General features: G+C 33.1%; 1 protein-coding gene across 1 annotated transcript in view; it reads left to right on the top strand.

Moving 5' to 3' along the window:
* Nucleotides 1–13,484, top strand: part of LOC126976834 (uncharacterized) — a 61,191-nt gene that overhangs the window by 35,715 nt on the left and 11,992 nt on the right. The window lies entirely within an intron of this gene.

Raw genomic sequence — 13,484 nt, 5'->3', positions numbered from 1 at the left:
TAAATGAATTTTCTATAGTATCATTTCGGAGCAACCTGTAAGTAATCTAGTAGCCGCGCTCTAGCACTGAAACCTTGTGATAGGGTGAATAAAAACGTAGTTCCCTAAATATTTATTTATTTATCGAAACACAATGTAACATTACAGATTAAATCTAAAGCGTTCCAAAGGTACTATACTAAACAAAAAAACAATCAAAATGGTAAACTAGTTATCTTATTTTATAGAGCTTACAGGCATCATACTCTCAAATTTTTTCTTACATTCTTCGAACTTCGATAGGATGTTTCCATCGAGTATTTTCAAACAATATATAATATGTTTGAAAATTTCTATTATTTATTTTTCATGATTAAGATTAAGTACCTACCACGTGTTTATTTAAATATCGCCATTATAGTGCATCGCTGTATAAAACTCCGATTCCTTGATAAATAAAATGTGCAAATAAAATAAAAATATTCATTAATGTGTGTTAACTTCAATTAATTTCATGGTATTCTCACTTATGCCCATTACCATTAAAACGTAAAAACAATTCAATGTAAATGGCCGACCTTGCGCGTCATTGTGAAGCGATAAAAACAATGAAAGGCCGAAATATTGCGTTCGCTCGCTTCTATATCGCTTCGCATCTTCATCCGAACATGTTTTGCTCAGTAAGTAGTGCGTGAAAAGACTTATTTACAATTAACACTTGCAAATGGACTGTACAAAGTGAGGTTAATGCTAATCTAGTGATAAAAAGATGACTGTGTGTGGCTTAGGCGGCGATGTCATTGATGTCTTAAGAGATGTTATGGTAAATCTGGTGCTTCGCCACGTTTAACTGACACTTACAATGACGTTTCGTCATGAGGTTGAAGTTGGTTGAGGTTGGGCAAAATAGTGAGCCTCTTTTACTATTACTTTTAAATTTGTGTCCAATTAACTTACAAAATTAATGATATAAAAACTTTATAAGTTTTTTAAGACAGTAAGAAAGTCAAGTCAAATAAATTTTATTCTATAAGCTCTTTTAAAGCGCCACTATGCTCGGAAAAAGTAGAGTTCGTGAGAGAACATACAAGAAACTCAACGGCCACTCTTTTCAATCGTGTTCAAAATTAAAAGCGTTTTAAACATCAAATATTTCATAAATATTATCATATACATAGTTAACTATCATCAAATCTCGGCAACCCTTTTTGCTACATAGATTGACACGTATGAACCAGTCAACCACATAAATCTAAATATGAAGGCACTTTGGGTCAAGTAGTTTTAAAAAAAGCCTAATTTTAGTCGAATATAAACTCAGAAAATAAATATATGTTAATAATACGAATTTAGTTTGTATACTTAGAAATTGTTTAAATTTGAAAGAGCGACATTTCAAGTCAATTTCCTAATATGCAATTATTGGGGTTGAGCAGGTTATCAACTGTAAAGTAGATCCTGTAGATGAAGCCACAATACAAGAGTTGAACAAGATATATCTTACGTCATACAGATGGTTGACTTAGTTGGTAGGAGCGCTGGGACGTAACTCAAGAGTCGCGAGTTCGTATCCGGCATCGTATTCGTATCTATAAATTTTGGTACAGTTTAAATTTGTAAAAATAATCCCAGAAGCTAGGTACATCACTTAAATAAGAAACTCTCTTTTAATTATTTAATCTACTGCTAACAGAATATAGAAATACAATATTATGTCGCTAATTAGGTTCTACATAAGTGATACACAAAAAGTGCTCCAGATAATGAAGTCTCGCAAAGCATCTTGACAGATAAAGGCACGTTCACACGATCGTCGCTTTTTCATTTACTTACGCAACCTCTTCCTCGTTACGACACCGGTTCAAACAACATATATTATAACATATTAGTAACGAAAATTGTATATTTATTTTAACGCTGGATATACAGAAACAAACATTTAGGCTGGGTTGTTCGAACTAACTTTAGCAATAACAAACACGATAAAGCCCCGGTGAACCAAAAACTGAGTTGAACCATTTGGCAACTTTTACATGACGTCATAACTTTAACTGTTAACAGTAACCGTCCAATCTTTGCCAATTAAACCTATTATTAATTTTAAATAGATGACTTGATATTTCACTTTTTAACGTTAACTTTAACCATGCCAAGGAATTCGATGGTGCTACACATTCCGCAGTTCATGTTAAAGTCAGCGTTACTGTTAACGTTAAAATTGACTTAAGCCTTAACTATGACAGCTAATATGATGCAACTCAGCCTAAGATATATATAGTAACTAGCTGACCCGACGTAGACGTTGTTCTGTAAATAATAAAAAAAATACTGTTGTATAGGAATTTGTCAATAACATTTCATAATATACTACGGAACATCAAGAATTATTTCGTAAAATATGCTCCCTGTTGTTATAAAGAAATTGTTTCAGAGCAGAACTGTCAAACAGTGCGTCAATAAATTCTCTCATAGAAAATATGACCATACAAAATATTTTTTTAAATTAAAATAATTTTGGGTCCCAAATCGATATAATAATTATCCTATCTCTCAAGTTGGACTAGCACTCCATGAAGTAATCCCCATTTAAATCCGTTCATTGGTTTAGGAGTCCATCGCGGACAAACAACGTGTCGTTATATATATTAGGTTATCACTCAGTTTAACCTACTTATTTATTACTAACTAGTATTTGTTTTCTGTAGAGAACATTGTAGTTACGTTAATAATTTTTATTGTTCAATAAACCACACGATAACACCACAACTATTTATAAATATTTTAGTAAAACAACTTCTCACGAAATGATATCACAGAACCCATTTGGTATTTCTCTCTGTGCCGGCAAATGGATTGAACATTCATTGGCAGATATCTCGTGTTATTAACGTTTCTTTAATTTCAGAAAATTATTAATGTTTTCACGAAAAAAAAATATGAAAACAAATGGTGAACGAAATTCTGGTCCATCAATGATAAGATTGCCACGAATTTTACGCAGACAAAGTCTTGTGCGATCGATGTAAAAAGAATTACGAGCCGATTATTATTATATAATTTAGACTAACAATATTAATAGTTACATTGTACATGAGACGACATCGATACGACACTATGTCATCGGGTTATGTAAGGCAAATGATGAAACTGCACCGCGTAATAAGTTGATAATTGATTATTAAATACCAATCATTCTTCTGATAGATCCCCGTTCGTTTACCCAAGCGTCGCGTGCACCTCTGCGTCTGGGAATGTTGAGGTGTATGATACAAGCGGTAGCGTTTTATTAAAATGTTTCAATTTTATACAGCCCAGTACCAAATGTTAATTTTTTGGATATATTACCGCTTCATAAAGATTTTTTAATCACAATGCACTCTCGTCTATAATAAGTATACATACTAATTTACCAAATAGTTATTATAACAAGAAATTGTAAAGTCTTTATAAGGTACTTCTCAGCGAATAACTTTTCACTAATTATTATTTTAATTGCCTTGAATTTCATAGAAAAAGAAATCTATGAAAAAGAAAAATATCAAGTATAGTCCTATATATTTTTATTTTTGGTATCAGGTTACTCTGTCGTGTATGGATTATTTTTTATTTATAATGTTATTATATTTTCCGTTTTGTCCTATTACATTTAAAATATATTTAAAGTGGAAACTATGAGTAATTAAAGTAACTACTTAAAATGTAAAAGTACACGTAGGCAACGTTTATAATATATTCAAAAATGAAGCAAACACAAATTTATGCAGAAAGAATCATTTAAAGAAGACAACAACTGGCCACCGGATTTCTCAATAATATGATTTAGTAATATAGAGTATGGTATAGAGACCGCCCTCAGGCTATTAAACAATAAGTTTAATTGTACAATGTTACTTTGTATATGTTACTTTATTTGTAAAACATACTTTGATGGAAAAAAAAGCCCGCTGAGTTTGTTGCGCCCATTCTTCTCAGGCCAGAGGCATTCATTTTGGAATGGGTGGTACATTTTTTGACTTTCAATAAGTGATTTCACATCCTATTTTGAATAAAAATATTTGAATTTGAATTTGAATGGACTGAGGTAGATGGGCTCTGATACCACTTTGTTTATCTAATTGTACCATAGTGTGTGCTTAGTGCCCTCTAAAAATGTTTCTGCTATTAAATACCTATTTATGCTAATTTCAATATATATATTAGTGTCGGTTTGAATATTTTTTCATAGTGAATGTTTAAAGTTTCAGAACTGTATTATGTTTCTGTTCTGGTCTACGTAATTAAAACTGTTTTAGGATAGTAATTAATCAAGTACAAAGAAATAGCATTAAGCAACGAAATAATAGTACATTATAGTTATTTATTGCCATTCATTTATTAGACTCCTACAAAATGTGTTGTAAAATAGTTTCAATAAATTAAACTCAATAATTATTGTTATTATATAAAAATAAACATTAAAAGCGATTACAACTAATTCGAAAAGTAAAATATAAATAATTATTATTATATTAATATTATTAGCTTTAAGTCTTTGAATTGCGCCAATACAACACTTTCACTGAATCATTCACGATACACACGAGCCAAGCAAATAGATGAGGATTTTTGAGATATTTTTGTTTCTATATTGTAACTCAGATAATCGCTTGGGGTTATAAAGAATGACTTTTGACCTTTAGTGACTAACATAATTTTAACTCGATTTGATGATAGGAAATGGCACCGAATACTAAGTTATTCTAGATTTACCAATTCTCAACAAAAAATTTACGCAATATATATGATTATTTGGCAACTTTATATTTATAAAAAATATGCATATTAAACATGTGTTTATCCTGATTACATACATTGAATTCATAATAAGATCACACAAGTACTTAAATATGTTTACATAGTTAAGTTTTGGTAATTATAATTGTTATTATTAATAAATACGTTTTTTTATTTATTTTTTCAATGGTTTCATTTTCAATGAGACTAATTATGAACGCAGTGAGTTTTATACAAGATAGTATATATTAAATACTTTTATTAGATACGAACCAAGAGGGACTTTTCCATCTTTAAACCAAAAAATATTAGACGTACCCAATTCTATTTTTGAGCATTTTTAAATTGAAATCATAATATGATATTTAATGACACGCTTTTCTTTAGTTTATTTATCATATACCTTAATGGTAATTTTAAGAGTTGTTATTTTTTCAGCTCATCTTAACGTTTCTTTTATCACCTCATGAATAATAAGGTAAATTTCTTCTTTGTAATATCCATCGAATAATGTAAACGCGAAATTTTGTACGAATGTATGGATATATGTTTGTTACTCTTTCACGCCAAAATTACTTAATGTTTTATATATTTATACAATATTATTGATATATTTCAATACTATGAAATGTTTAATTTTTTTATGTTTCAAAGTTTTATCATGAAAACATGTTACAATGACCAACCGAGTCCGTGATATTATGGTGCGGTCCGGTGGCGGGCGAAATACTCAATAAATTTAATTCAAATTTTCAATTTAAACTAGAGGTCGCGACAACATATAGGCTACATATTATCACGCTAGGCACAGGTATTTTAAATATTTTTGGTGCTTTAAAGCGTCCACGCGGACGTCGTCGTGGGTAGCAGCTAGTTTTAAATAATATTAACTTATTATTTCATGTTCACGCGAATTTAGTAATAATTTCGCACAGCCACGACCAAGACAGCTTAGAAACTTACAGCTTTCCATTGAACGAAATATCTTAGCCGTAAATAGCCGGATGAAAGGTACCACACCACTTGAGGCTCAGGTCACGAGGTACCTTTTACTTGAACTTTCCACGGTCTAACATAGATGTGAATCTTTCTCTGAGGTAAATTTAAGTATTTGTATATAATACTTATGCCAGTATGCGATCACTGGCTTACGCTGAATCTGAATAAAGTGTCTCAGAAACTTTTAAATTAATTTTTCAATGATCAAATGATTTTCATTTCAGTTTGGACATACAAAATTAAAAGATTGTTGTTACTGTTAGTTACGGAAAAAACTGAAAATCGTTTAGATTAACGGACTTACAAATAGAATTGTCATAAAGTTATAACTAAGCATAAACCAAGAAAATGTAAAATGTTTACAAGTAGATATTTTGCTTACGAATGGTTTGTTGGGACGTATAACGTTTCCCGCGTTTATTTGCAAGGCAGCTTGTCATTCGGAAATTTCAGAATTATCATTGTACTCGTATTGACAGTGTTGTCGACGATATTGTAAGCATTTTGCATTTTCTTTGTTTATCATCAGTTATAACTTTATACCCAGTCTATTTGTAAGGCCGTAAAAGTTTACAGTTTGTGCTGCTTCGAGCTAGTTCTAAATTTTAACATTTTTCTTATTTGACCGAAATAGTAGATAAGAATGTCGAAATATACGGCAGTGTCGCAGATGCAAGCTCATATTACTTATATAATACTTATTATTTTACTGGCAAATTTCTAAAAGAAATTAAATGAAATGAAATTTATTTGTAGTGTCTTCTATTCGGCTCATTTAAATTAGCTATTCTATTATATTCTATGAAAATACACAAATCTATAAATTCTACAGCTTTTAGAGATTCTTATTAATGTGATCAGAGAAATTAAGGTCCTTATCTAAGATAACACCTTAAACTATAAATATATCTAATATATCTAATAAAAGTATTTAATATATACTATCTTGTATAAAACTCACTGCGTTCATAATTAGTCTCATTGAAAATGAAACCATTGAAAAAATAAATAAAAAAAACTGTCAACATTATATTTAATATTTAGATCAGTTTGTCTACGTCCTTTTACATAAAATTGCTTATACTTCGTTTTCAATAAAGCTAACCAAACTGATTAAGTTTGGCGATAGTGTGTATATATTTTGTTATAAAAACACACATTTAAGCTAAGTTATACGTCTAGATAGAGCCTTTTGCTTGGTATACATCTGATGACAGCAGACCAGGTTTATTACTATAGTGCGCGTGACAAGCTACGTCTTACACTCACTATTTGTATGTCACTTCTTGTTAGTGTCACTTCTTCTTGTATTGCTCAAAATAGAGGTTACTTGTAAATTTTTCATTTTCACAGATGTCACAGTCTGTTCTAGACGTATAAATTATGTAAGCTTAAATGTGTGAACTAAGTATTTAAGAATACATACATGCTTTATTGCTTCTATTGATATGATATATCTTTTTTTATGGTAAAGGAGGACAAACGAGCGTACGGGTCACCTGGTGTTAAGTGATCACCGCCGCCTTTCTTTACAAGACTAGAGTTGCCCTTCTTTAAGGAAGGTGTAGGCGCTATTTTTCGTGTCGTATCGCTTAGGAAACGCCGAACAAGAAAGCTTGTTCCAAAGCTTTGTAGTACGTGGAAAAAAGGTCCTTGAAAACCGCACTGTAGAGGACCGCCACACTTCTAGATTGTGGGGATCATATCCTAATTTGTGGCGTGTCGTGCGACGGTGGAATTCGGCGGCAGGAATCTCCCTGCTGAATGCTCTTCGGAGCATTCCCCGTGATCAATGGGGTACAAGACACACAGTGAAGCAACGTCCCTACGCAACGCCAAGTGATCCAGCCGTTCACAAAGTAATGGGTCCCCGACAATCGAGCTGCTCTGCATTTAACGCAGAATTGTTTAAATAATTATTTAATTTCTGTATAAATGCATATGCTTTTTGCACACAAACTTCCTACAACCTAAAATCTTATGTACTTCCTTGTCCTCACATAAAAGAACGAAAGACAGCGAAAGATCTTTAATAATATATTTCACTCAACTTTCAGCAAACTGTATTTATACTATTACAATATACCAACGTATAGGCGACCGAAGCATATGAGAAAGAAGAAAATCTCTAACGGAGATACGGCTAGGTAAAAAGGAGAGTGAATCTATTGTTACTGTGACCGGTTTTGATTGACAAGTCGTAAACAGTCAGCTACGCTTGGAATTACCGTCTTAGTATATTGCTTAGTATAAATAAAAAATAAGCCTTTACTGCTGTAACTAATAAAAACAATTTGTATATCCTTAACTAATTATTTACGATTTTTTAACAGCTCGTCCATCTTTCTCTCTTTCTCTCTCCATTCTTATCCAATATGGGCCTTTAACTCTTTTTAGGTCATCTTCCCATCGTTTAATTTGTCGCCCTTGATCTCTTGTGCATATTTCTTAGTATCTGTCAGGTCAACTAAACACTGTATAGCTATATTCTATTTTTTTATGACAATGGACAATATGAGTATGAGGTTCAGCTGGTGATAATTGATACTCCCTGCCCATTACAATGCAGTGCCGCTCAGAATTCTCGAAAAACCCAAAAATTCTAAGCGGTACTGCAATTGCGCTCGTCACCCTGAGACATAAGATGTTAAGTCTCATTTGCCCAGTAATTTCACTCGCTACGGCGCCCTTCAGACCCAAACACAATAATGCTAATTATACCTACCTAGCTTAATACTAAGCCTACCTTTCTCTTTCACCCGTTACACGTGGACCCGGTGATAAAAGCATTACATCAAACCATGTTATGATATAGAAGCTATTACCATATAATGCCTGTCGAACAACAGGCGTGTCGGTCGCGCACTCGGTGACGCCCTATTGTTTATCTAACGCTTACCGAACTATTGGCTTACGTAACGTAAGTTGTACTCGCTGTGAGCTTTTAAACGGAATCATACAAGAAAACAAAAAAGCAATTTCGTATCATAATATACATTAAGGCGCGGAACTGAGCCATCAAGCGCAGTTAAATGATGAATTTTGCAGATTCTGTTTGCTAAAAATTATTTGATTTTTTTTTAAATAATGCTGCCTTAGTGTCTTAAATTAAATTCCCTATACCATGATGTACATTTTATTTTAATATAATTATTCAATATTGAGTTAGCTCGACGTAAGAATTTGAAATAGAGTCCCATGCAATTTTTTTTCCAATGAAAAATACTGAAAAATAAAAAAAACCTGCTTCACTGCTAAGTACATAATAATTAAGTTTTTGAAAAAATATTTTATTATTTTATATTATGTAAATTATTATTAGTCTAAATTATTGTTTCAAGTTTTAAATCATTTAATGTAATCTAAGCAGGTAAATTTGATATGTCGTTTTTTAATATCAATGTTTGCTCTGTAACGGGCAGTCAGCAAATTAAGAAACGTGTTAATTCTTCATAAAGGTCCTAAAAATATGAGCGATAGATAAATACACAAAATATTGTATTTCTTTGTTCAATTTTTCTCTTCTGCCGGCACTCCCGGAGTGCATCCCGTATTTTATTTTGCAGTGAATCTTTTATACGGATTTTCGTACAGCTCGCTGCGCGGGCTCTCTAGCAGACGAGCGTCAGATTTTCGCGTTGTAACGCGTCGTGTACGACAGCGTCAGATTTAGGACCATTACACGATATATTATATAGGTATACAGTATATATTGGCTTTTCATTATGAACGGTTTCGAAAATTATTAAATTTAAAACTATGTATTTTTGAATACCCAGAGCATTTAATACCTTAGTTTAGGGATGCTCAAACGGTCGGTCGGGATCGACAGGTCGATCGCGAGTGCTTTTTGAGTCGATCTCGAGAAAAAAATCCGGTACAACAAACTAAAATACGAACGGTAATTACGTACCATCTTATGAAAGTATGCTCAGGACATGCAGTGTCACGCTTCAACATCCAAAGTCACTCTTTAGTTAAGCTTAGAACTTTAGAACGCGTTTGTTTTGTAAGAACCAATAAACTCGCAATTTAAAATAATAATTATCAGTTCTTTCATTGACATTTAAGAGCAGACCTTGACTAAAAAAATGCATATTTGGCGCAAAACTAATATCTATGTCATCGTGACACTCTACACCTAGACGAAAATCCTTCATCACACATACTTGAAGCCTCTCAGAGCCGATCGATCGTAGTCTAACAATTTTGAGGTAGATCGCCAGCAGTTCAAGCTTGAGCACCCCTGCCTTAGTTGTTGTCCTTATTTCTTCGGGTAGCAGTTTTTATCTCGGTTTTTTGCGTTAGCTGTGAAAGTAATTAATTATTATTTAGTATTTGGTTGTACATTGTGATGGAATTAAAAAAAATATAACTTTTAGATTTGTGAATATATATTGTAACAAGCGTAATTATTTTCAAATAATACGTATTGGATGTTGTAGTCACAATTAATTTTAGTGATTGTAGCAGTTATACATTGTCTTATCGAGATTTATTTTATTATGTTTGTAAAAACTTTAACAGGCGTTCCTTCTTTTTCTCATGGTTAATGTTGAAACGTAAATCGCTGTACAATTCTGTTGTGTTATCATTTATTAATAAAGAATTTTGAAATGAAAGAAAAAAAAATAATTATTATTTAGTAAAAAGTTGGATGAGTGCAATGCAGGACCGATCGTCGTGGAGATCTTTGGGGACGGCCATTTTCCAGCAGTGGACGTCTTCCGGCTGATGCTGATGAAGATGAAGTAATAATTGGTACTCATGAAAATTATATTTTGATGCCGCTTCAAAAGCTGTTAGGTTTTATTAAAGCATTCCTACGGAGATACATCAAAAGCGAACGGTGGTTCGTTGCCGCGACGGAATTGATTATTAAACTTTTGTATCACCCGAAATAAAATAGGTTCATTTCTCATTTATGGTGATAAATGAGTACGAGAAGATTCTGATTCGATAAATCTGAATTTTCGATCAGTTTAACCCATCCCAAGAAAAGTGCTCAACGCCGCTAAACAAGTTTTAACCTCAAAAATGCGTCTGGTTCCACCGGACCTTGTACGATAGGCATATCCTAGCGGCACTGATAATCTAGGCTGTTCGAGTTACTAAACACAAAGATTAACTAATTTGCATCAGATACTACAAATCTATTCTGAATAGTTGCTAGGAAGCGGCTTAATCTAATTCGGATGTAGTTATCGTGTGCATTGTATGTAACTCATCCGAAATTAAACTTTATTGTTTCTTAGTTGACCTCTGCGGTAACGAACTATATTGTTGTAACAAATTGATTTCTACAACTGATTGTAATCGCATCGTATTGTCTAACACTGATGGTATTTCGGTTAAAAGGATCATTAACAACAATATATACTTGACTGTCTGTCTTGTCACACATATAGTGATGTTGTAATAGGTTGATATAAGCATAAAATAATCCTATTTTAGTATGTTTCGCATTACTTGTGCAAAATATATAAAGCATATTACAATACATTTAATAATTTAATAATATTTTTTTTCTTTACTAATATTATTTGAATAATTCTTTCACTTTTGGGATGCTTTCACCATCCCCGGGTGAAATAGGAATATCAATGGAATCCTTACTAAATAAGATATTCATTACATCGAGAGTGCTGTGAAAACTATTGATGATAGAAAAAAATCATGTACTTTGAATTTGCAGAACACATCAACTTTTACAAAAAGTGTCGCGATGTCATTTTATGATATAAGAGTTCTTTTATTTTAAAAATTGAATTGAAATGTCGCCACCACGTGCTCAGCCCTACGCGGACGAAGTCGTGGGGTATCTGCTAGTCATATATAAGGTTAGGTTTATAAGCTACTAGATTTGTAGAATAAAAATATAATCTTTACACAACTGCAGCTTATCTTATATAAGATCCTAGCCACTAAGCTAGAGGTCCCGGGTTTGATTCCCGGTAGGTGCAAGCATTTATATGATTTATGGATGTTTGTTTCCGAGTCATGGATGTTTATATGTATTTATGTATGTTTAAGTAAGTATATTGTATTAAATATATCGTTGTCTTGAAACCCATAGCATAGGCTATATATGCCTAATTTGGGGCAACATAATTTGTGTAAAAAGTGTGTCAATATTATTATCTAAGCGATGAAGCAACTTGGGATGAGATTATGACTGTTTTAAGGATAGACTTAGAATATAATAGCGTATATTCGTCACAGCTCAATAATGTGTGACCAATTTTAATATGTCACTGTGTGCGTTAGCTAGTGATTCTAAATTCAAAGTACTAAAGAGCGAGATTATCTTAAATGCCAAGCGTAGCTGACTGTGTTACGACCCCTCAATCAAAATCTATACTCTAGCATTACTAGTGGGAGGCTCCTTTGCACAGGATGCCGGCTAGATTATTGGCACCCCAACAGTGCCTGTTTCAACCGTTAAGCAGTAATGTGTAAACATTACTGTGATGCGGTCTGAAGGGCGCCGTACCTCGTGAAATAACTGGGCAAATGGGACTTAACATTTTATGTCTCAAAGGTGACGAGCGGAATTGTAGTGCCGATCAGAATTTTTCAAGAATTTTCACGAGCCTGAGCAGCTCTGGATTGTATTGGGTAGGGCGTATCAATTACCATCCGCTGAACGTACTGCACATCTCATCCGTTATTTTCAAGTCTATGGTATTGGTATGACTTTAATGTAAACAGAATAAACAAACAAATACAAAAGATTGCTTTCGCAAAAGCAAACGTAGAATCCTAAGTAAGTGGCCATCAATTATAGTGGCAACTCTTCTCTGCTATTATCACTTAGCAAGCTAACAATTTGCATGGATTATTCAGTAGCTTTCCCCGGCAAGTTGCACCGACATGATTTATACCTACGAGAATCTTGCGCATCTGCTTATCAACCGTTGATCTTTGACATTTATTAGATCGCAAGTACTTTCTCTGTTATGCAAACAAATATTTTTGAATAAATGATAGACCGTGTACAATTTGTAATCACTGTGGTTGGATTGGAAATTCAAAGTTACTTACATATGAAAGTTAAGGTTGGTCGGCTATTTTATCGTTAATAATTATTTATGACTACGAAGATATTGATAAAATATTTAATATGAATATTTTATTAATTTATTCAAACAAAACAAAACAAAACTATATTTACAATACTATGACTACATAAAATTAAAACTATCATTACGTGGAAGCGTACCAAAAATACAGGCAGAAATTCCGCGTTGGATAGCTAGGCAATATAATGTTTTATTTATTCTAATATACTTTATTCTAATAATAATTATAACTATATTTAATCATCACTTTGGATAGCTAGGCTGATTCGTTCACTGAAATGGCTGCTAGCGCTTAGAGCCCTATTGAGACGCGAAGATAATACTTTGTACATTCTCCGCGCCTCTGGGCCCCACGGACCAAGTGTCTCGGCACCAAACGGCACAAAGGTATATCTCGATAGATAGATAGACTCACAGAGGCCGATATATTTGCGACATTTGCAAGTCTTCAGCAGACCGATCAGACCGTCGCAATGGGACATGTCCTGATGGAATGATCCTGGTGCCTTGGACATGAGAAGAAGCCTGAAGACACTTGCCATGGCGAAGGTTGGCTCTAAAATATATGGTAGGCTAGGCAAACGAAGGTATTTGCTGATGAAGTCTGAAGCATCGTCGTAACTTAGCATCTCTCGTACAATTTAGAGTGAT

The sequence above is a fragment of the Leptidea sinapis genome, chromosome 2 (genome assembly GCF_905404315.1).
Source record: "Leptidea sinapis chromosome 2, ilLepSina1.1, whole genome shotgun sequence".
NCBI lineage: Eukaryota > Metazoa > Arthropoda > Insecta > Lepidoptera > Pieridae > Leptidea > Leptidea sinapis.
This window is presented reverse-complemented; position numbering and strand designations above follow the sequence as displayed.